Here is a 25,755-nt window from a genome sequence, read left to right on the forward strand (position 1 = left end):
TGTTTAGTCACATTTTCAAAGAACTCCACCAGGCTCGTAAGGCACGATTTGCCTTTGACAAAGCCTTTGACAAAGCATACGAAACTTCTCTAAATGTTCATAAATCCTGTCCTCAGGATCTTCTCCATCAACTTACCAACCACAGGTTAGACTCACCGGTCGGTAATTTCCTGGGCTATCCCTATTCCCTTTCTTGAATATAGGAACCACATCCGCAATCCTCCAATCCTCCGGAACCTCTCCCGTCTCCATCGACGACACAAAGATCATCGCCAGAGGCTCTGCAATCTCTTCCCTCACCTCCCACAGTAACCTGGGGTACATCCCATCCGGTCCCGGCGACTTATCTATCTTGATGCTATTCACAATTTCCAACACATCCTCTTTCTTAATGTCCACATACTCAATCTTTTCAGTCCGCCTCAATCCTGTAGTACAACCACCCAGGTCTTTTTCCACCGTGAATACCGAGGTAAAATATTCATTAAGCACCTATGCTATTTCTTCCGGTTCTGTACAGACTTTCTGACCTTTGCCTTTTATACGTCATATTCCTTCACATCTCATCCTTTTACTCTTCACATGTTTATAGAACGCCTTAGGGTTCTCCTTAATCTTACCTGCCAAGGCCTTCTCGTGACCCCTTCTGGCTCTCCTAGTTTCTTTCTTACGTCCCTTCCTACAAGCCGTGTATTCATCTGAGAGTTCTTCTCTCATTTGTACATTCACATGCATGGAAAACTGCTGTATTGACTGGTGTATTGAAAGACATGTCTGCGTACCCTCCATTATACATCTCTCCACCATCCTTGCGACACACTCGAGATATCTTTGTCTTGCCATCATAGATATTCTTCCCACCCCATCATCAGCCATTGCCATGCACCCAGGTCCTTCCCTGATACCTCCCATTTTCAGCACCACTGAACTGGCACATTATTGTCACCCCTCCCCATGCCCTGGGGGCTAACCCTCCACTCCACACTATCCTGCTTTGGTCAACTTGAGTTACCCATCAGCACAGACTTCACTGCAGCTCTCGGCCTTGCTGGGACCTCAACATAATGAGACTGATGAATCAGGGGCAAACCTGCTGCTGTGTGGGCTTCATCATAGAGAGGAGAATACACCGGGCATGGTTCTCATGCAGTTGAGTCATGCTTAACAGGGGGTCCCTTTAGTCAGCTCACTTTTAACTCCATCCACGCGAAAAAACCCTCCTCCACGTTGAAAATTTACATGAACAGAAAAAGTGTGTTGTGCAGGAGAGCCTTGAGCAAATGTTCATAATGTCCGAGACATGTTTCACCAAATTTCAACCCCACACCAACATCCCCCCCATCACCAAAATAACTATTCCTCTCCCCTCTGTTACCCTTGAACCTCCTGCCGATACCGTTGAACCTCTACCCATTACCTTGAACACCCTTTCCTCCTTTCTGAACCATCACCCATGACAATCCACAAGCCCAACTGAACCCTGACACTTCCCATTTTCAGCATCATTTGTTTTATCTGTTTTTGTGAGCATCCCCATGAGACCATAAGCTACCCAGCCATGAACCTGGACCTGCAACCCTACAACCACTGCCCCACCTCACTGCGACTGTTCCGTTTGCTGCTACCCAACCTTCAGTCCAACCCCCAGACTCCCCCAGTCATCATCGAATCCGCCCTTCAGGACCCTCTCTCTCTCCTGCCAATCTTGACATCCCCCACCAATGAAGAGGACCCCACACCTATGCCAGGCCATTTCCTCCCTCCCACGTCCTTGCACAGTCACCTTCCTTCCCTGGCTTTGTCCCTGCCCCAGTCTCTCCCCCTCCTTTGGCCAGCCTTTCCGCTCCCTTAGATGGCCGCCACCCAATCATCATCTCAATGAACACCCTTCCGCAAAGGAGAAAAAAACAGTGATTACTCAGTCCAACTCCAGCAAGTTTACTGCCTCACCTGCTGTATGCCACTCAGGTGCACTGGTAAATCTGAAGGCACATATTGCTCACTTGCTGATAAATCCATTGGGAAGAGAACTTAATTGTGGTGAGCTGACCTTTTAATGACCCACATGACAGGCAAATGCGCTTCCTGATACTGAGAGTCATAGAGGTTTACAGCATGGAAACAGGCCCTTCGGCCCAACTTGTCCATGCCGCCCTTATTTTTTTTAAAAACCCCTGAACTAATCTCAATTGCCTGCATTTGGCCCATATCCCTCTATACCCATCGTACCCATGAAACTATCTCAATGCTTTTTCAAAGATAAGATTGTACCCGCCTCTACTACTACCTCTGGCAGCTTGTTCCAGACACTCACCACCCTCTGTGTGAAAAAATTGCCCCTCTGGACACTTTTGTATCTCTCTCCTCTCACCTTAAACCTATGCCCTCTAGTTTTAGACTCCCCTACCTTTGGGAAAAGATGTTGACTATCTACCTTGTCTATGCCCCTCATTATTTTATAGACCTCTATAAGGTCACCCCTCAGCCTCCTACGCTCCAGAGGAAAAATGTCCCAGTCTATTCAGCCTCTCCTTATAACTCAATCCATCAAGTCCCGGTAGCATCCTAGTAAATCTTTTCTGCACTCTTTCTAGTTTAATAATATCCTTTCTATAATAGGGTTACCAGAATTGCACACAGTAATCCACATGTGGCCTTACCAATGTCTTGTACAACTTTAACGAGACGTTCCAACTCCTGTATTCAATGTGCTGCCCGATGAAACCAAGCATGCAGAATGCCTTCTTCACCACTCTGTCCACCTGTGACTCCACTTTCAAGGAGCTGTGAACATGTATCCCTAGATTTCTTTGTTCTGTAACTCTCCCCAACCCTACCATTAACTGAGTAAGTCCTGCCCTGGTTCAATCTACCAAAACGCATTACCTCGCATTTGTCTAAATTAAACTCCATCTGCCATTTGTCAGCCCACTGGCCCAATTGATCAAGATCCCACTGCAATTGGAGATAATCTTCCTCACTGTCCACCATGCCACCAATCTTGGTGTCATTTGCAAACTTACTAACCATGCCCCCTATATTCTCATCCAAATCATTAACATAGCTGACAAATAACAGTGGGCCCAGCACTGATCCCTGAGGCATACTGCTGGTCACAGGCCTCCAGTTTGAAAAACAACTCTCTACAACCACCCTCTGGCTTCTGTCAAGAAGCCAATTTTGTATCCATTTAGCTACCTCACCCTGGATCCCGTGAGATTTAACCTTATGCAACAACCTATCATGCAGTACCTTGTCAAAGGCCTTGCTAGAATCCATGTAGACTGCCTTCAAACATCCCTGAACATAATTGAAAAAGTTCATCCTGCCATCAGGAAGCTGATTTTTGGCCTCCTACTCAATTAAACTCTCCCCTCCTGCCATGCTCCATGTCCCTGGGAACAGTACAAGATTTCCCCATTGTGGGATCATAGTCCATTGATTCCTGGGTCAACCATGCAGAGATGTGAGAATTCCCAGCTCTGCGAGCCTGACCTTCAAAGATGGATGCCCAGACATTAAAATTTCAGTCCTAGGCATGAGGGCTGGTTTAGAAGTCAGGTCGGGCTACTCAGGAAGAACTGAGAAGGGTGCCTGCCAAGTGTGGAGGCAGGCTGGGAGGAAGGCCTGTCATGGTGCTCCGGAATGGTGTCTACAATTTAAAAATAAAGATTAAAACATGAAACATCCCTCCAGCTATCATCCATCCCTTCACCTCCTCACACACTCCCCGTGCCCCATCCATGCCAACTCATTTCTCTACCCAACCTCATAAACCCTTATACCCTCCATGCCAACCTATGCCCCTCCACCCACCCCCATGCTCTTCATAGTCCCTGTGCTAACTTAGTGCCAACTCCTGTCATTCCATGTCTCCACCCTTTACCCTTAAACATACTATGCAAACTTACCTAGTATCCACCATGGGCAGAACTCAGGACCATTGAGATAATGTGCTGTAAAATAAAGTTTCAAGTATTTTTTGCAGACTTCACCATTTTCATAAAAACCCATTTACTATGTTTGCAATCTTTCAACTACATAAAGTCTTATGGCAACAAACATTTAATTCAACTACAGAATCCCTTATAACAACTGCCATTGGAATTCATGGTGCCACACCAAAGGGTCTCTGACCATTTGTGGCTGTCAGTCAAATTGTGAAATGGTAGATATCCTACTGTGATAATGGATGGTTGTGAAATCAGTCAGGCAGCACTAATCCAGTCATGGAAACCTTCAGGTTTATGTCAACAGAAAGAGTGAAATAGCAAGCAATCACATTTTTCTCACTCCAGATTTTTTTCAAATATTTAAAGGGTAGGACGTTAAAATGCCTTGACAGCTTGGCAGCTTCTTTGACAGGTGCTTTGATAGGTTCTTCTGACAGTTTAGACAGTTGATCTTGACATGTCTGTCAACAGTTCGAATGAACTTGATAGAAATGAGTTTATGCATTTTTTACATACATTTATGCCTATTTATAATAATTTCAAAGGGCACCTGACCCACCTATCCCCCTCCCCATTCCCCATCCCTTCTCTCCCCAAAGCTGCCCCAGGATCAGATCCAAAGTTGCACCATACCTCTTCAGAGGCGTACCCTGGCTATCCAAATGAATCCATGAAGTTCAGATCTGCTCTTACATGTTTTAATCTGCACACTTTGGTTTCACACTCCTGGCCCACAGACATCCCACTGCAGTGGAGATAGCTGATGATTTAAATGGCCAGCTGCCTCCATAAACCGCATACATGTAAAACATACACTACCTCAATTCCACCCCTGCAAAAATGGTAATTGCGTGTTTGAGCTGAGACTCAGGATTTTCAGGCATTTCCATTATTCTTACCATGACAACGAATTTCTCTCTCTCTCTCTGTCGTGGTGAAAATCTGCGCCTTTGTGTTCTTGCTCCACCTAAAATTACTTTTCAGATTTTAACCTCATGTACAGTTACATTTCAGTGCCTTTGAAACTGACCTGTAACTCAATAAAACTCACACGCTGTTACCCTCACTGCAGGCCGACTAATATTTCTGTTTTTAGAATTCCTTGATCCGATTATGATTAAAATAACTCTCTGAGATAATCTCACAGTGTCATGCAAACTGACAAAGGAAACAATACTTCAATGTTTCTTTTTTAGCTTTCCACTTTCTCTTCCCAGCACACAAGAATTCACTCTTAAAGCGTGGGTTGAGGAGCAGTCAGGAGGGTAAACCACCAAACCTCCTGCAACAAAGTTGTCATCTGTGAAAAAATATTTCATCAATCACTGAATCTCCAGACAATGATTCTGCCCAATGGAAAGGTTTTACCTGCTCGAGTATTTGAAGCACTTGCAATTCCTTCAGATGTTATTAAAATGCATGTCAGCACAGATTTCAATGGGAAACATATAGTTGTTGATCGGGGACATATGAGGAATGACAAGAACTGCATTAGAGCAATACTGCCAGTCAGAGAGGAGCTCTCAATTCCAATATAAAACCTATATATAAATGACACTGCTTCCTATGTGAGAATGATTCACTCTTTTAGAATATACTCCAAAATTTGTTAGGCTGCATTTTCTACGCAAGGCTCTCTTTAACCCTTTCAGCGCATTCTTGTCTTTTTTCAAAAACAAACAGGTTATCAACAACAATACCTGGCAGTTGTCCAGCACCTTTTCACATGAGAAGACATTCCACCGAGGTTCACAAACAAATACAGGCGAAATGGATGTTGAAAGATCAGGAGTCTGCCAGGGAAACCAGCTGAAGAAATTATTGCAAAGCTTTAGGGAGACAGTTCCAAAGAGTAGGACTAATGCAAGTGAACACTTTCCCAATATTGATGAAGCAAATGTGGAGTAGCTGGGAGGGGGGGGGGCGGGGGCGGGGAGGGTGGCGGGGTGGGGGGGGAGATGCATGGGAAGAGGAGAGGATCTTTCTGCTCTTCAGACCTGTTCTGCCATCATAGATAATCTGTACCTTTGCTCAGTTATCTGCCTTTGACTCAGGTCCCTTGAAATCCTGACTGAACTAAAATCTATCAACTCTAGTCTTGAAAGCTGAAATTGACCCAAGCTCAACAGCCTTGGTCCACAGAATTTCACTGTACTGGAAGGGGTTGCAGAGGAGATTCACCAGGATGCTGCATGGGATGGAACATTTATGTTATGAAGAGAGGTTGGATAGGCTTGGGTTGTTTTCGTTGGAGCAGAGAAGACTGAGGGATGACCTGATCAAGTGCGAGGTGTAGAAGATTAAGAGGGAAATGGACAGAGTGGATAAGGAGCAGCTGTTCCCCTTAGTTGCAGGATCAGTCACAAGGGGACATAGGTTCAAGGTGAAGGAGGTTTAGGGAGGATGTGAGGAAAATACCTTTTTACCTAGAGGGTGGTGACAGTCTGGAATGTGCTGCCTGGGAGGGTGGTAGAGGCAGGTTGCCTCACATCCTGTAAAAAATACCTGGATGAGCATTTGGCACGTCATAACATTCAGGGCTATGGGCCAAGTGCTGCCAGGTGGAATTAAGTGGCAGTTTTAGGTGGTTCTAATGTGTCAGTGTGGACTTGATGGACCAAAGGGCCTCTTCTGTGCTGTACGATTCAATGATTCTATGATTTTTTTGGGGCAAAGAGCTTTTTTTTATTCATTTGTGGAACATGGGTGTCGCTGGCTGGCCAGCATTTATTGATGTGGAGATGCCGGCGTTGGACTGGGGTAAACACAGTAAGAAGTTTAACAACACCAGGTTAAAGTCCAACAGGTTTATTTGGTAGCAAAAGCCACACAAGCTTTCGAGGCTCTGAGCCCCTTCTTCAGGTGAGTGGGAATTCTGTTCACAAACAGAACTTATAAGACACAGACTCAATTTACATGAATAATGGTTGGAATGCGAATACTTACAACTAATCCAGTCTTTAAGAAACAAAACAATGGGAGTGGAGAGAGCATCAAGACAGGCTAAAAAGATGTGTATTGTCTCCAGACAAGACAGCCAGTGAAACTCTGCAGGTCCACGCAACTGTGGGAGTTACAAATAGTGTGACATAAATTCTGATTCTAGGATCGCATGATAAAGACTCAGGAGGAAAAAAGCAGAAATATTTATGTGAAATAGTGTGACATAAACCCAATATCCCGGTTGAGGCCGTCCTTGTGTGTGCGGAACCTGGCTATCAGTTTCTGCTCCGCGACTCTGCGCTGTCGTGTGTCGCGAAGGCCGCCTTGGAGAACGCTTACCCGAATATCAGAGGCCGAATGCCCGTGACCGCTGAAGTGCTCCCCAACAGGAAGAGAACAGTCTTGCCTGGTGATTGTCGAGCGGTGTTCATTCATCCGTTGTCGCAGCGTCAACGGATGAATGAACACCGCTCGACAATCACCAGGCAAGACTGTTCTCTTCCTGTTGGGGAGCACTTCAGCGGTCACGGGCATTCGGCCTCTGATATTCGGGTAAGCGTTCTCCAAGGCGGCCTTCGCGACACACGACAGCGCAGAGTCGCGGAGCAGAAACTGATAGCCAGGTTCCGCACACACAAGGACGGCCTCAACCGGGATATTGGGTTTATGTCACACTATTTCACATAAATATTTCTGCTTTTTTCCTCCTGAGTCTTTATCATGCGATCCTAGAATCAGAATTTATGTCACACTATTTGTAACTCCCACAGTTGCGTGGACCTGCAGAGTTTCACTGGCTGTCTTGTCTGGAGACAATACACATCTTTTTAGCCTGTCTTGATGCTCTCTCCACTCCCATTGTTTTGTTTCTTAAAGACTGGATTAGTTGTAAGTATTCGCATTCCAACCATTATTCATGTAAATTGAGTCTGTGTCTTATAAGTTCTGTTTGTGAACAGAATTCCCACTCACCTGAAGAAGGGGCTCAGAGCCTCGAAAGCTTGTGTGGCTTTTGCTACCAAATAAACCTGTTGGACTTTAACCTGGTGTTGTTAAACTTCTTACAGCATTTATTGCCCATCCCTTGTTGCCCTTGGAACTGAGTGGCTTGCTCAGCCATTTCAGAGGGCAGTTGAGAGTCAACCACATTGTGGCTCTGGAGTCACATGTAGGCCAGGCCGGGTAAGGACAGCAGATTTCCTTCCCTAACAGACATTAGTGATCCAGATGTGTTTTTCAACAATTGACAATGGTTTCGTGGTCATCAGTAGATTCTTAATTCCAGATATTTTTTGTTGAATTCAAATTCTACCATCTGCCGTGGCAAGATTTGAACCCACATCTTCAGAGCTTTTGCTGAGTTTCTGGATTAATAGTTTAGCGATAATACCACTAGGCCATTGCCTCCCTTAGTTGCAAATTTCTACTGCTCTTTCAATGAAGAATGGCTTCCAGATTTCACTTCTTAATCAGCTGGCTCTAATTTTACTCCAGATACCCCACCTGAAAAATAGATTTTATGTATCTATTGTGATGATACTGTGCTACTGATATATTTTATGTTTCTGCAAAGTGTTTGTTTTACAGGCAGTCAGTATGTTGGGAAACCTGCAGCTCAGATGCTGGACAGCAGGATAATGACTTATTTTAGCCATGTAGTGTTTATTTAGTAGGAGACTAATGGACTGTTGTGTATAAATGGAGATTTCCCCTGGATTTTCTTGTTAAAGGAATGGAAGCTTTTGTTTCGCCATACCGGCTCATATGAAGTGATTACTGAAAGGAGCTAGGTTTGTAGCAGAAAAAATAGCTTTCTGTTTCAATTTAGTTCAGTTGCTGAAGAGGGCTGTTTAAAGATAAAAACTGCTGTCTCTCTCTCTCTCTCTCTCTCTGAAAAGTCTCACTGGGACCTTCACAGTTGTTGGCACAATTTAAAGCAAGTATGCTTGGGTTTGCTAACTATATTTAAAGTGGGGTTAAGCCTATGGGAAGACTGCTGCTTACTTAGAACTGTCATAGTGATAAGTTAGAAATTAGAGTAGTTTTTCTCCATGTTTAAAGCTTGTTCAACTGTTAAGAGTTACACTGTTTCATTTTGTTTGAGCTATATGTAAGTTGTTGTAAATAAAGCTTGTTTTGATAAAGAACCGTAATATGTCAGTGGAATCATACCTGGAGCAAAGCATTCCATCCTCACCTTTACGACAAAAATAAAAAATTCTTGGGGTCTAATCTGACTTCAGAATATACCTGGTGCTCAGGTCTGAACTCCAATACTATCCTAATCTGTGGCCATTTTAATCACCGTAAATAGATCACTCCTCAATCTTCCAGACGCAAGAGAATTAAAAGTATATGCAACCAGTTTATCTCTTTAATCCTGGTAAGTTTTGGTGAATTTACTCGGCACCCCTTCCATAAAATGTTCTTCCTGAGCTCCGGTGCCCAGATCACAATAATCTGGTTGGGAGTCTGAACATGACTCTGGACAACTGTAGAATATTATCCTCTCCTTTGTATTCCAGTTCCCTTGAGATAAAGGGCAACATTCCATTAGCTGTTGTAATTGATTTTTGTACAAGTCCATGAATTTTGTGTCTGTTTTCAACACAGCTCCTTCTTGGCTGAATGTGCACATAAAAGAAGCCTCCAAAATATTACCTTCATCTTTTAAAGCTCGGTTGTCTGATTTTTGCTGCTTGGATCTTTCCTCGTATATTTTACTTCGGGACATAGGGCCCGATTTTACCATCGTGTTGCGCCCGTTTTTGGGTGCGGAAACTTGGTAAAGTCGGGTGTGAGACAAGTAGCGCGACCCACGTTCCACCTCCGCGCCAGTGACCCCTTTACCAAGGCCTGAAAACGGCCGCGATTGGGACCGCACCTGAAACGGGCGCGACGGCCATTTAAATGCATTTGCATTAATGGGCTGCACGCCCAACGTTACCTGCATTTCCCCCTTTACCACCGCATTCGCCCAACCAGAATCAGCACGAAACAGATATGCTCCATATAAGTCCGATTCAGGCGCTCCATCAGTGAGAGTTAGTGAGGAGGTAAGTGCTGAGCGTCAGACGGCTCTCTGCTTGAGATAGGGGGTGGGGGGAAGGTGGGTCCGCTGCCACTCTGCCTGTGATCAGTGGGGGGTCTGCTGCCACTCTGCCTGAGATCTGTGGGGGGGAAGGGGGAGGGGCCTGCGATCGGTCTGGGTGGTGGAGGGTGTGGGGGGATAAGAGGGTCTGTAATGTTGTGGGGGTGGGGCAATGTCTATGGGGGGGGGCCAGGGGGATGCATTCTCTGGCCCGAGAGGGATTTGGCAGGGGAACTGCATTCTATCATTTTTTTCCTGCACATGCACAGTTGGAGGCGCTGCAGGATTTTGGCGTGTTAAGCCCTGCCCACAGACTTGAGCAGCACGATTCAGAATCGCTGATATTTTTGCAGGCAGAGTGCATTTGGGGCACCTGAGAACGGGTCTAAACGTTAGATCTGAAACACTCCCAGTTTCAAGTCTTAGAATCACTTAGAATCAAAATGGTAGAATTGGGCCCATAGAGTCATAGAGGTTTACAGCATGGAAACAGGCCCTATGACCCAACTTGCCCATGCTGCCCAGTTTTTACCATTAAGCTAGTCCCAATTGCCCGCATTTGGCCCATGTAACTGTCTAAATGTTTTTTAAAAGACAAAAGTGTACCCGTCTCTACTACTACATCTGGCAGCTCGTCCCAGACACTCACCAACCTCTGTATGAAAAATTGCCCCTCTGGACCATTTTGTATCTCTCACCTCTCACCTTAAACCTACGCCCCCTAGTTTTAGACTCCCCTACCTTTGGGAAAATATGTTGACTATCTACCTGATCTATGCCCTTCATTATTTTGTAGACCTCTATAAGATCACCCCTAAGCTTCCTAAGTCTCACAACACCAGATTAAAGTCCAACAGATTTATTTGGAATCACGAGCTTTCGGAGCGCTGCTCCTTCATCAGGTGAATCCTGAATCAGGCACTGAATTTGAATTTGTGCTGCTTTGAATAGATTGCACTTACTTGTGCAATTTTTAGGTTTGATGCTAGTGTTGCTGCTGTAATGGGATAGCTTGGCTACAGGTTGTGGGTTTGCGCAGCTCTGCCTATAGCAATGCTGCTTCAGTTGTTTACTATGAACCTTGTTGTGGCTTCATTTTTAGGTAGGCTTGATTCTACTCCTGGCATTCTCTTCTATACTTCTCATTGAACTAAGCTTAGTTATCTGACTTGATAATGCTAATGTAAGGGATGCAGGGCAATGATTGTTGCCCTGATTGTTGTTGAAAACAATTCTTCTGCTGCTGATGATCCACAGGTCCTCATGGATAATCAGTTTTGAACTGCGAGGGTCATAGAGTCATAGAGGTTCACAGCATGGAAACAGGCCCTTCGGCCCAACTTGTCCATGCCGTCCTTCTTTTTAACGACTAAGCTAGTCCCAATTGCCCGCATTTGGCCCATATCCCTCTATACCCATCTTACCCATGTAACTGTCTAAATGCTTTTTAAAAGACAAAATTGTACCCACCTCTACTACTATCTCTGGCAGCTTGTTCCAGACACTCACCACCCTCTGTTTGAAAAAAATGCCCCTCTGGACACTTTTGTATCTCTCCTCTCTCATTAGGAATAAAAGGGTTGTCAGGGAAAAAATTGGACCTCTCAGGGAGAAAAGTGGGGAATTATGCTTAGAGCCCAAAGAAGTAGGGGAAATCCTAAATGAATACTTTGCGTTGGTATTCACAAAGGAGAGGGAGGGATGTGTTGACTGTGAGTGTCTCGGAGGGGAGTGTTGAACCGTTGGAGAAAATCTCCATTACAAGGGAGGAAGTGTTAGGTTTGTTAGAGAATATAAAGACTGACAAATCCCCAGGGCCTGATGGAATCTATCCAAGGCTGCTCAGGGAGACGAGAGATGAAATCGCTGGGCCTCTGATGCAAATCTTTGTTTCGTCACTGGACACAGGTGAGGTCCCAGAGGATTGGAGGATAGCTAATGTGGTCCTATTATTTAAGAAGGGTAGGATGGATAACCCGGGTAATTATAGGCCGGTGAGCTTGACGTCCATGGTGTGGAAGTTGTTGGAGAAGATTCTTAGAGATAGGATGTATGCGCATTTAGAAAGGAATAAACTCATTAACGATAGTCAGCATGGTTTTGTGAGAGGGAGGTCATGCCTCACTAACCTGGTGGAGCTTTTTGAAGAAGTGACCAGAATGGTTGACGAGGGAAGGGCCGTGGATGTCGTCTATATGGACTTTAGTAAAGCGTTTGACAAAGTCCCTCATGGTAGGCTGGTGAAAAAGGTTGGATCTCATGGGATAAAGGGGGAGGTGGCTAGATGGGTGGAGAACTGGCTTGGTCACAGAAGACAGAGGGTGGTAGTGGAAGGGTCTTTTTCCAGCTGGAGGCCTGTGACTAGTGGTGTTCCGCAGGGCTCTGTATTGGGACCTCTGCTGTTTGTGATTTATATAAACGATCTGGAAGAAGGTGTAACTGGGGTGATCAGTAAGTTTGCGGACGACACGAAATTGGCAGGACTTGCAGATAGTGAGGAGCATTGTCAGAGGCTACAGAAGGATATAGATAGGCTGGAAATTTGGGCAAAGAAATGGCAGATGGAGTTCAATCCTGATAAATGCGAAGTGATGCATTTTGGTAGAAATAATGTAGGGAGGAGCTATACGATAAATGGCAGAACCATAAAAGGTGTAGATATGCAGAGGGACCTGGGTGTGCAAGTCCACAGATCCTTGAAGGTGACGTCACAGGTGGAGAAGGTGGTGAAGAAGGCATATGGCATTCTTGCCTTTATAGGACGGGGCATAGAGTATAAAAGTTGGGGTCTGATGTTGCAGATGTATAGAACGTTGGTTCGGCCGCATTTGGAATACTGCGTCCAGTTCTGGTCGCCACACTACCAGAAGGACGTGGAGGCTTTGGAGAGAGTACAGAGGAGGTTTACCAGTGTTGCGTGGTATGGAGGGGCTTGGTTATGAGGAGAGATTGGGTAAACTGGGGTTGTTCTCCCTGGAAAGACGGAGGATGAGGGGAGACTTAATAGAGGTGTATAAAATTATGAAAGGCATAGATAGGGTGAACGGTGGGAAACTTTTCCCCAGATCGGTGGTGACGTTCACGAGGGGTCATAGGTTCAAGGTGAAGGGGGGGAGGTTTAACACAGATATCAGAAGGACATATTTTACACAGAGGGTGGTGGGGGCCTGGAATGCGCTGCCAGGCAAGGTGGTGGAGGCGGGCACACTGGGAACATTTAAGACTTATCTAGATAGCCACATGAACGGAGTGGGAATGGAGGGATACAAAAGAATGGTCTAGTTTGGACCAGGGAGCGGCACGGGCTTGGAGGGCCGAAGGGCCTGTTCCTGTGCTGTATTGTTCTTTGTTCTTTGTTCTTTAAACCTATGCCCTCTAGTTTTAGACTCCCCTACCTTTGGGAAAAGATATTGACTATCTAGCTGATTTATGCCCCTCATTATTTTATAGACATTTATAAGATCACCCCTCAGCCTTCTACACTCCAGAGAAAAAAGTCCCAGTCTATCCAGCCTCTCCTTATAACTCAAACCATCAAGTCCCGGTAGCATCCTAGTAAATCTTTTCTGCACTCTTTAAAGTTTAATAATATCCTTTTTATAATAGGGTGACCAGAACTGTACACACTGGGCCCAATTTTACCATTGCGTCGCACCCGTTTTCGGGCACGAAAATGTGGTAAAGTCGGGTGTGAGGCCAGTAACATGATCCGCGCCCACGTCCATGCAGATGCCCAGTTTACCGAGGCCCGGGAATGGCTGTGATCCGATTCGCGCCTGAAACGGGTGCAACGGTGATTTAAATGCATTGACATGCATTTAAATTGAATTAATGAAGTGTCTGCCCAACTTTATCAGCATTTCCCCCTTTACCACCGCGTTCGCCAATCCGGAATCGCGCCAAAATGGACATGCTGCATAATGCTGCTGCTGGCTGAATGCTGCTGAAGAGGTGAGTTCAGAGCTTCCAATGGCTCTCTGACTCAGATCGGTGGTGGGGGGAGGGGGAGGCGGGTCAGATCATTCTCTGGTGTGGGGGGGAGGAGGGAGGCCCGATCATTGTCTGGTTGTGGGGTGGGGGGAGGGAGGCGGGCGAGATCATTCTATGATGAGGGGGTGGGGAGCGAGGAGGAGGAGGTGGGTCAGATGTACCTCTGGCGGGGGGAGGGAGGGAGACTAGATTGTTCTCTGGTTTGACGGGGGGGGAGGAGGGAGGCGGGTAAGATGTATCTCTGGTGGGGGGGGGGAGAGGGCAGATGTATCTCTGGTGGGAGGGGGGGGGGGTGGAAGGCCAGATGGATCTCTGATCAGGGGGATGGGAGGGGTGTCAGGGGGGAAGGGGGCAGGAGGTCGCGATCAGTCTGGGTAGCGGGGGGGGGGGCGGGGGTGGATAAGGGGTGATGTCTGTGGGGGCCATCACTCCCGGGCTGCTTTATCTGCTTTCTGTGGCCCAGGAGCGATCTGACATGGCGCGCTTTTTCAAACTTTTTTCTAACTGCGCATGCGCAGTTCAGGGATCCGATCGTTTTGGGCGCGTAAGCCCCGCCCACAGCGCGATTCAGACTCGCGATTTTTTTTTTCAGGCTAAGTGCGTTTGGGGGCGCCTGAAAGCAGATTTCCAAGTCAGATCTGAATTGTGCCCAGATTCAGCCCTTAGAATGAAAATGGTAAAATCGGGCCCAGTATTTCAAATGTGGCCTTATCAATGTCTTGTACAACTTCAACAAGACGTCCCGACTCCTGTATTCAATGTTCTGACCAAACATGCGTAATGCCTTTTTCATCACTCTGTCCACCTGTGACTTCACTTTCAATGAGCTATGAACCTGTACTCCGAGATCTCTTTGTTCTGTAGCTCTCGCCAACTCCCTACCATTAACTGAGTAAGTCCTGCCCTGGTTCAATCTACCAAAATGCATCACCTTGCATTTATCTAAATTAATCTCCATCTGCCATTCATCAGCCCACTGGCCGAATTGATCAAGATCCTCATTGTTCTTCTGCAGCGAGGCAAGGAGGAGCGATTTGTTGCAGGAGTGCAAGGGTGAGAAATTGACCTTTAAATTACATTTCGCGGGCTTTATTTATTTATTTGTTAGAGTTTCAAACTGTAAACTGGAAGTAGGCCGCAGGGTGTTCTGGGAAGAGTTTTTTGGAGTGTTTTTGTTTAGCGCGCGGGAGGTTTAAAAGCCGGCCGCACTATTTCAGCGGGCAGCGTTGTAGCGGGCAGCGGAGTGAGCAGGGAGCAGAGTGAGAGCTGAAGGGCTTTGGCTCAACGGGCTTCGGCGAGAACAGGCAGAATCGAGAGTAGGTTTTTTTTTCCCAGAAAGTTTATTCTTGTTTTTCCCCAGAGTAAAAAAAAATGCTAGGCAAGTTGTTGGAATGCTCCTCTTGCAGGATGTGGGAGATCAGGGAGACCTCCGGTACCCCTAACGACAACACCTGCAAAAGATGCATCCAGCTGCAGCTGCTAGCAAAGCGTGTTAAGGAACTGGAGCAGGAGCTTGATGACCTCCATCTAATTCGGGAGAATGAGGAGTTTATAGACAGTAGCTTTAGGGAGGTAGTTACACCTAAGCAGCAGAGCACAGGAAATTGGGTTACTGTAAGGAGAGGAAATGGAAATGTGAAAGGACAGGCAGAGCAGGGTTCCCCTGTGGCCATACCCCTCCACAACAGGTATACTGAATTGGATACTGTTGTGGGAGATGCTTTACCTGAGACAATCTGCGACAGCCGGAACTCTGATACTGAGTCTGGTTCTACAGCGCAAAAGGGTGGGAGGAAGAAGAGGAGAGCAGTAGTGATAGGGGACTCAATGGTCAGAGGTACGGACCGGAGGTTCTGTGGTTGGGACAGAGACTCCCGCATGGTTTGTTGCCTCCTGGGTGCCAAGGTCAGGGATGTCTCTGATGGCGTGCACAGCGTTCTAAAGTGGGAAGGTGATCAGCCAGATGTCGTGGTACACATTGGTACAAATGACATAGGTAGGAAGAGTGAGGAGGTCCTAAAGAGTGAGTACAAAGAGCTTGGAAGGAAGTTAAAAAGCAGGACCCCGAGGGTAGTAATCTCAGGATTGCTACCTGTACCACGTGCCAGTGAGGGTAGGAGTAGGATGCTTGGGCGGATGAACACGTGGCTGAGGAACTGGTGTAGGGGGCAGGGTTTCTGATTCTTGGATCATTGGGACGTTTTCTGGGGCAGGTGGGACCTGTACAAGAGAGACGGGTTACACCTAAACTACAAGGGGACTAATATACTTGCAGGGAGGTTTGCTAGTGTTATTGGAGAGTTTAAACTAGATTTGCAGGGGGATGGGAATCAGAGTGCCAGAGCAGATAGTGGAGCAGGGGTAAAAAGACAGGTTAGTTCAAGTAAAATCACAAATGGAAGAGTTGAGTGTGGTGGAAATAACCTTTTGAGGTGTGTCTATTTCAATGCCAGGAGTATTGTGGGGAAGGCAGACGAGCTGAGGGCGTGGATTGACACATGGAAATATGACATCATAGCCATTAGTGAAACTTGGCTACAGGAGGGGCAGGACTGGCAGCTCAATGTTCCGGGGTTCCAATGTTTCAGGCGGGATAGAGGCAGAGGGATAAAAGGGTGGCATTGTTGGTCAGGGAAAATGTTACAGCGGTACTCAGGCAGGATAGATTAGGGAGCTTGTCTACAGAGGCCCTATGGGTGGAGCTGAGAAACAGGAAAGGTATGACCACATTAATGGGGTTGTATTATAGACCACCCAATAGTCAGCGAGAATTGGAGGAGCAAATCAGCAGAGAGATAGCTGACAACTGCAAGAAACACAAAGTTGTGATAGTAGGGGATTTTAATTTTCCACATATAGATTGGGACTTGCAGACTGTTAAAGGTTTAGACGGGGTAGAGTTTGTAAAATGTGTTCAGGAGAATTTTCTACATCAGTATATAGAGGTGCCAACTAGAGAGGATGCGATATTGGATCTCCTATTGGGAAATGAGTTAGGGCAGGTGATGTATGTGTGTGTGTGTGAGGGAACACTTTGGATCCAGTGATCATAATGCCATTAGTTTCAACCTGATCATGGATAAGGATAGATCTGGTCCTCGGGTTGAAGTTCTGAACTGGAAAAAGGTCAAATTTGATTAAATGAGAAGGGATCTGGGAAGTGTGGATTGGCACAGGCTGTTCTCTGGTAAGGATGTAAATGGAAAGTGGGAGGCCTTCAAAGGAGAAACTTTGAGAGTGCAGAGTTTGTATGTTCCTGTCAGGATTAAAGGCAAAGTAAATAGGAATAAGGAACCTTGGTTCTCGAGGGAGATTGTAACACTGATTAAGAGGAAGAGAGAGTTGTATGAAATGTACAGGCAGCAAGGAACAGATCGGATGCTCGAGGAGTATAAAAAGTGCAAGAAGTTACTTAAGAGGAAAATCAGGAGGGCTCAAAGAAGACATGAGGTTGCTTTGGCAGACAGAGTGAAGGAAAATCCAAAGAGCTTCTATAGGTATGTTAGGAGCAAAAGGATAGTGAGGGATAAAATTGGTCCTCTTGAAGACCAGAGTGGTAGACTGTGTATGGAACCAAAAGAGATGGGGGAGATACTAAATGGTTTTTTTGCATCCGTATTTACTGAGGAAACGGGGCTGGAGTCTACGGAAATAGGGCAAACAGGTAGGGAGGTCATGGAACCTTTACAGATTAAAGGGGAGGAGGTGCTTGCTGTCTTGAGGCAAATCAGAGTGGATTAATCCCCAGGACAGGACAGGGTATTCCCACGGACCTTGAAGGAAGCTAGTGTTGAACTTGCAGGGGCCCTGGCAGACATATTTAAAATGTCAGTATTCACGGGGGAGGTGCCAGATGATTGGAGGGTGGCTCATGTTGTTCCGTTGTATAAAAAAGGTTCCAAAAGAAATCCGGGAAATTATAGGCCAGTAAATTTGACGTCGGTGGTGGGCAAGTTATTGGAAGGAGTGATAAGGGATAGGATCTACAAATATTTGGATAGACAGGGACTTATTAGGGAGAATCAACATGGCTTTGTGCATGGTAGGTCATGTTTGACCAATCTATTAGAGTTTTTCGAGGAGGTTACCAGGAAAGTGGATGAAGGGAAGGCGGTGGATGCTGTCTATTTGGATTTCAGCAAGGCCTTTGACAAGGTCCCTCATGGGAGGTTAGTTAGGAAGGTTCAGTCGCTAAGTATACATGGAGAGGTAGTAAATTGGATTAGACACTGGCTCAACGGAAGAAGACAGAGAGTGGTTGTGGAGGATTGCTTCTCTGAGTGGAGGCCTGTGACTAGTGGTGTGCCGCCGGGATCGGTGTTGGGTCCATTGTTGTTTGTCATCTATATCAATGATCTGGATGATAATGTGGTAAATTAGATCAGCAAATTTGCTGATGATGCAAAGATTGGAGGTGTAGTGGACAGTGAGGAAGGTTTTCAAAGCTTGCAGAGGGATTTGGACCAACTAGAAAAATGGGCTGAAAAATGGCAAATGGAATTTAAGGCAGACAAGTGTGAGATATTGCACTTTGGAAGGACAAACCAAAGTAAAACGTACAGGGTAAATGGTAGGACGCTGAAGAGTGCAGTTGAACAGAGGGATCTGGGAATACAGGTACAGAATTCCCTAAAAGTGACGTCACAGGTGGATAGGGTCGTAAAGAGTGCCTTTGGTACATTGGCCTTTATAAATCGGAGTATCAAGTATAAAAGTTGGAGTGTTATGGTAAGGTTATGTAAACACAGTAAGAAGTTTAACAACACCAGGTTAAAGTCCAACAGGTTTATTTGGTAGCAAAAGCCACACAAGCTTTCGGAGCTGCAAGCCCCTTCTTCAGGTGAGTACCCTCACCTGAAGAAGGGGCTTGCAGCTTCGAAAGCTTGTGTGGCTTTTGCTACCAAATAAACCTGTTGGACTTTAACCTGGTGTTGTTAAACTTCTTACTGTGTTTACCCCAGTCCAACGCCGGCATCTCCACATCAAGGTTATGTAAGGCATTGGTGAGGCTGAATTTAGAGTATTGTGTACAGTTTTGGTCGCCTAGTTACAGGAAGGTTGTAAATAAGGTTGAAAGAGTGCAGAGAAGGTTCACAAGGATGTTGCCGGGACTTGAGAAGCTGAGTTACAGAGAGAGATTGAATAGGTTGGGACTTTATTCCCTGGAGCGTAGAAGAATGAGGGGAGATTTGATAGAGGTGTATAAGATTTTGATGGGTATAGATAGAGTGAATGCAAGCAGGCTTTTTCCACTGAGGCTAGGGGAGAAAAAAACCAGAGGGCATGGGTTAAGGGTGAAAGGAGAAAAGTTTAAAGGGAATATTAGGGGGGGCTTCTTCACACAGAGAGTTGTGGGAGTGTGGAATGAGCTGCCGGATAAAGTGGTAAATGCAGGGTCACTTTTAACATTTAAGAAAAACTTGGACGGGTTCATGGATGAGAGGGGTGTGGAGGGATATGGTCCAAGTGCAGGTCAGTGGGACTAGGCAAAAAATGGCTGAGCACAGACAAGAAGGGCCAAAAGGCCTGTTTCTGAGCTGTAATTTTCTATGGTTCTATGGTTCTAAGATCCCATTGCAATCCCAGATAACCTTCTTCACTGTCCACTATTCCACCAATCTTGGTGTCATCTGCAAACTTACTAACCATACCTCCTAAATTCTCATCCAAATCATGAATATAAATGACAAATAACAGTGGACCCAGCACCGATCCCTGAGGCACACTGTTGGGCACAGGCCTCCAGTTTGAAAAACAACCCTCTACAACCACCCTCTGTCTTTTGTCATCAAGCCAATTTTGTATCCATTTGGCTACCTCAACCTGGGGCCCGTGAGATTTAACCTCATGCAACAACCTACCATGTGGTACCTTGCTGAAGTCCATGAAAACAACATCAACTGCACTGCCGTCATCTACCTTCTTGGTTACCCCTTCAAAAAACTCAATCAAATTTGTGAGACATGATTTTCCACTCACAAAGCCACACTGATTGTCCCTGATCAGTCCTTGCTTCTCTAAATGCCTGTAGATCTTGACTCTCAGAATACCTTCTAACAACTTACCCACTACAGATGTGAGGCTCACTGGCCTGTAGTTCCTAGGCTTTACCCTGCAGCCCTTTTTAAACAAAGGCACAACATTTACCATGCTCCAATCTCCAGGCACCTCACCTGTGGCTGTCGATGATTAGATGCTAAGTCTGTTTAAATCAATTCCATTTAGTATGGTGATAGTTTCACACAACACAATGGAACATGTCTTCAGTGTGAAGACAGGCCTTTATCTCTATAAAGACTATGTGGTGGTCACCCCTATCAATAATGTCATGGGCAAATAGGATGGTGAGGATGAAGTTCAGTAAAATTTTTCTTTGTATTGATTCTCTCGCAACCTTCAGCAAATCCAGTCTTGTAGTTACATGCACTACCACTTGGCTAATCCTGTCTGTATTGCAGGTATGTCTGTGTTTCTTGCTACTCTCAGTACTGCTTCCAAGTGGTGTCCAACTTGGAGGATGACTGAGGGAGCATGATAGTTGATGTTCAGCAGGAGGTTTGACCAAATGCCATGAAACTTCATTGGGTCCAGGTGTTAAGGACTTCCAGGGGCATGCCCTTCCAACTCAACACCATTTCAGATTGATCCCTTCACCATGTACAATTATTGGAGTTAACATTGACCTCCATGGTTATTACTCCCACTGCTGATTGGCCTTGTGTTTGGTGGGCCTTGAACCTCTGTGGATACAAGACATTTCTCCTAATTTTCACCTCTTGTTGCAAGTATGCTTGGTGAGTCTGTCCTGCCAGTGGACAAAGGACAAAACCAGGGATTGTGATGGAGGAGTTTGAGATGTTGGCTGATAGCCATACTCAGAGAATGATGCCTATGTCAGGCTATTACCTATGAATCTGAGAGACAGCTCTTCCAATTCAGCCATAAATCCCCAGCTGCTTGTGAGAAGAACTTTGCAATTTGACTGAGCTGGGTGTGCCTTTGTTGTGTCCAAGTCCGATGCTGAGGCTGTCACTGGGTCGTCAATCTGGTTTTGTTTCTATAATACCTTGATGTAGCAGTTTGATACAACTGAATATCCATTCCTGTGGATCTGGAGTCACACAGAGGCCAGACTGGGTAAGAATGGTAAGTTTCCTTCCCTAAAAGAGCTTTAATGAACCCATTGGATTTTAATGACAAGACAAAAGCATCATGGTCAACATGACTGATAATACTTTTTTAATTTCAGATTTATTTAAGTAAATTCAATCTCATAAACTGCTGTAGTGGGATTTGCTATTGCTCTACCAAAGCTTCTGAATTTCAATCCGCCTGCTATGAATTGTATAATTGTGCTGTCCAGTGAAAGGAAACAATGTAATCAGAGGTTCCGGAGGTGCAGCAGGAACCCTTGGCAGCAAAGAAAGAAAAATAAATGCCAAGGGTGATGTGCACCGTGGGAGATGACTACATCAATCATTTATTGACTTGACTTTTAGTTAATTCTATAAATAAGCTGTCCTGTACCCTTGATCACAATATATTGTCCCTATGAATAACATGCACTGCCTAATTAGCACTGTATTTACTACCAGACATATATATCAACCCAGAACCTGCTACATTAATATGTCCTTTCTGAAAATAAATCTCTCCAGTACATTACCAAGAAGCTGCATCTAATTCTTAAGAGCACCATGCGCCATTTTGTGCGCATGATTATAGGAAAGACATTAAAGCCAAAGAGAACAGGCAGCTTTTATTTCCCAGGATGATGTTGGGTGGAAAATTAAAGTTATTCGGAGAGACTTGACGTACTGGGACTGTTTCCATTGAGGCAAAGATATCAAAGAGAAAACATAATAGAGGTTTGATAAATATGGTTTATATAGAATGAATAGAAAAAGATTATTCCTCTGTTTAGGGAGTCAGTGAGGGTCATCAATTTAAGATTGTCAGTGAGGAGAAATGTCTTTACACAGAAGGTTGTTGGAGCATGGAATTGTTCACTACAGGAAATGTTTGAGCCATAGATCATTGCATCTTTTATGAGAAAATTGAATAACCATTTGAAGCAAAGAAATATGCAGGGCTATGTGGGTAGAGAGGGGAAGTGGGATTAGTTTTGAACTGCTCAAGCAAAGAACCAGCATAGATGTGATATGCATTTAAATATTGTTCCAGTCCTTCGTTGAAACTCTTCCAGCAGAATATCCAAACTAACAGTGTCGGGGACAAGTCTGCCCACGTGACTTCATTGACCTGCTAGAGCCTGTACTTCTATGCATTCCATGTTAAAATGGAACAGCAACCGTTTGAGAGCAGTCACAGAAGTAAAATCAATCAGCTAATCTTGTGTTTAAAATACAAATCTCATGCTCACATCTTAGGCTTGTTCTCAGCTGAAGAGGCCATTACAACCTTGATCATAATTCCTCGATGCTGGTACAGATGATGTCCTCACAGCTGTCTTTAGACTGAAATATAGGAATATTAAGGAACATAAAATAGAGTGAAGTTATTTTCTATCCATTTGTTGAAGAAAATAAATTTTTATCAGAGCTTCTAGCTATTCACTCTGTAGTAGTTGTGAGGATTGGTGATCACTGGTTAGTAGAACAAACTCTAAAGATTTATTTAGAAGCTGATAAGTATGCAGAGCACTTTCACAATTTTAACACTTCCAGGTCTAGGATTTACTTTGGGTGCAAATGCCATGTTCTGCCAAGATCCCCACACTCGTTCCCCATTGAGCAATCTGGTCACATGATCCTCCCATTGTACGGCCCTTAAAGGGACCAATCTGTTGTTTCTCATAACAGAACTAATGTCAAATAATGACAGAAATAGTGATGTGGTGGCTCAGCACATCTAAAACTCAAATACCTGGAGAACATGATTTCAAGTCCAGAATTTTACCCGTGTCACCATGATAAAACAATGCATGGATTGCAGAATATTTACCAAAATAGAACCATAGAACATTACACCACAGAAACAGGCCTTTTGGCCCTGCTTGGCTGTGCCGAACCATTTTTCTGCTGAGTCCCACTGACCTGCACCTGGACCATATCCCTCCACACCCCTCTCATCCATGTACCTGTCCAAGTTTTTCTTAAATGTTAAAAGTGAGCCCGCATTCACCACTTCATCTGGCAGCTCATTCCACATTCCCACCACTCTCTGTGTGAAGAAGCCCCCCCTAATATTCCCTTTAAACCTTTCCCCCTTCACCCTTAACCCACGTCCTCTAGTTTTTTTCTCCCCTAGCCTATGTGGAAAAAGCCTGCTTGCATTCACTCTATCTATACCCATCATAATTTTATACACCTCTATCAAATCTCCCCTCATTCTTCTACGTTCCAGGGAATAAAGTCCTAACCTATTCAACCTTTCTCTGCAACTCAGTTTCTCAAGTCCTGGCAACATCCTTGTAAACCTTCTCTGCACTCTTTCAACCTTATTAATATCCTTCCTGTAATTAGGTGACCAAAACTGCACACAATACTGTAAATTCGGCCTCACCAATGTCTTATACAACCTCGATGTGGAGATGCTGGCGTTGGACTGGGGTGAACAGAGTAAGAAGTCTCACAACACCAGGTTAAAGTCCAACAGGTTTATTTGGTAGCAAATACCATAAGCTTTCGGAGCGCTGTTCCTTCGTCAGATGGAGTCTTTCGTCCATCTGACGAAGGAGCAGCGCTCCGAAAGCTTATGGTATTTGCTACCAAATAAACCTGTTGGACTTTAACCTGGTGTTGTGAGACTTTATACAACCTCACCATAACATTCCAACTCTTATACTCAATACTTTGATTTATAAAGGCCAATGTACCAAAAGCACTCTTTACGATCCTATCTACCTGTGACGCCACTTTTAGGGAATTATGTATCTGTATTCCCAGATCCCTCTGTTCTACTGCACTCTTCAGTGTCTTACCATTTACCTTGTATGTTCTACCTCGGTTTGTCCTTCCAAAGTGCAATACCTCACACTTGTCTGCATTAAACTCCATCTGCCATTTTCAGCCCATTTTTCTAGTTGGTCCAAATCCCTCTGCAAGCTTTGAAAACCTTCCTCACTGTCTACTACACCTCCAATCTTTGTATCATCAGCAAATTTGCTGATCCAATTTACCGCATTATCATCCAGATCATTGATATAGATGACAAACAACAATGGCCCCAGCACTGATCCCTGTGGCACACCACTAGTCACAGGCCTCCACTCAGAGAAGCAATCCTCCACTACCACTCTCTGGCTTCTTCCATTGAGCCAATGTCTAATCCAATTTACTACCTCTCCATGTATACCTAGCGACTGAACCTTCCTAACTAACCTCCCATGCGGGACCTTGTCAAAGGCCTTACTGAAGTCCATGTAGACAACATCCACTGCCTTCCCTTCATCCACTTTCCTGGTAACCTCCTCGAAAAACTCTAATAACATAGAACATAGAACAGTACAGCACAGAACAGGCCCTTCGGCCCACGATGTTGTGCCGAGCTTTATCTGAAACCAAGATCAAGCTATCCCACTCCCTATCATCCTGGTATGCTCCATGTGCCTATCCAATAACCGCTTAAATGTTTCTAAAGTGTCTGACTCCACTATCACTGCAGGCAGTCCATTCCACACCCCAACCACTCTCTGCGTAAAGAACCTACCTCTGATATCCGTCCTGTATCTCCCACCACGAACCCTATAGTTATGCCCCCTTGTAATAGCTCCATCCACCCGAGGAAATAGTCTTTGAACGTTCACTCTATCTATCCCCTTCATCATTTTATACACCTCTATTAAGTCTCCCCTCAGCCTCCTCCGCTCCAGAGAGAACAGCCCTAGCTCCCTCAACCTTTCCTCATATGACCTACCCTCCAAACCAGGCAGCATCCTGGTAAATCTCCTCTGCACTCTTTCCAGCGCTTCCACATCCTTCTTATAGTGAGGCGACCAGAACTGCACACAATATTCCAAATGTGGTCTCACCAAGGTCCTGTACAGTTGCAGCATAACCCCACGGCTCTTAAACTCCAACCCCCTGTTAATAAAAGCTAACACACCATAGGCCTTCTTCACAGCTCTATCCACTTGAGTGGCAACCTTTAGAGATCTGTGGATATGGACCCCAAGATCTCTCTGTTCCTCCACAGTCTTCAGAACCCTACCTTTGACCCTGTAATCCACATTTAAATTTGTCCTACCAAAATGATTGGTTAAACATGACCGACCACGCACAAAGCCATGTTGACTCTCCTTAATAAGTCCCTGTCTATCCAAATATTTGTAGATCCTATCTCTCAGTACTCCTTCCAATAATTTGCCGACTACTGATATCAAACTTACCGGCCTATAATTTCACGCATTACTTTTTGAGCCTTTTTTAAACAACAGAACAACATGAGCTATCCTCCAATCATCCGGCACCTCACCCGTGGATACCGACATTTTAAATATATCTGCCAGGGCCCCTGCAATTTCAACACTAGTCTCGTTCAAGGTCCGAGAGAATACCCTGTCCGGTCCTGGGGATTTATCTACTCTGATTTGCCTCAAGACAGCAACCATCTCCTCCCCTTTAATCTGTATAGGTTCCATGACCTCCCGACATGTTTGCCTTATTTCCATAGACTCCATGCCAGTTTCCTTAGTAAATACGGATGCAAAAAACCCATTTAATATCTCCCCCATTTCTTTTGGTTCCATACATAGCCGACCACTCTGATCTTCAAGAGGACCAATTTTATCCCTTACTATCCTTTTGCTCTTAATAT

This window comes from Mustelus asterias, chromosome 6 (assembly GCF_964213995.1).
Source record: "Mustelus asterias chromosome 6, sMusAst1.hap1.1, whole genome shotgun sequence".
In the NCBI taxonomy this organism is placed as follows: domain Eukaryota; kingdom Metazoa; phylum Chordata; class Chondrichthyes; order Carcharhiniformes; family Triakidae; genus Mustelus; species Mustelus asterias.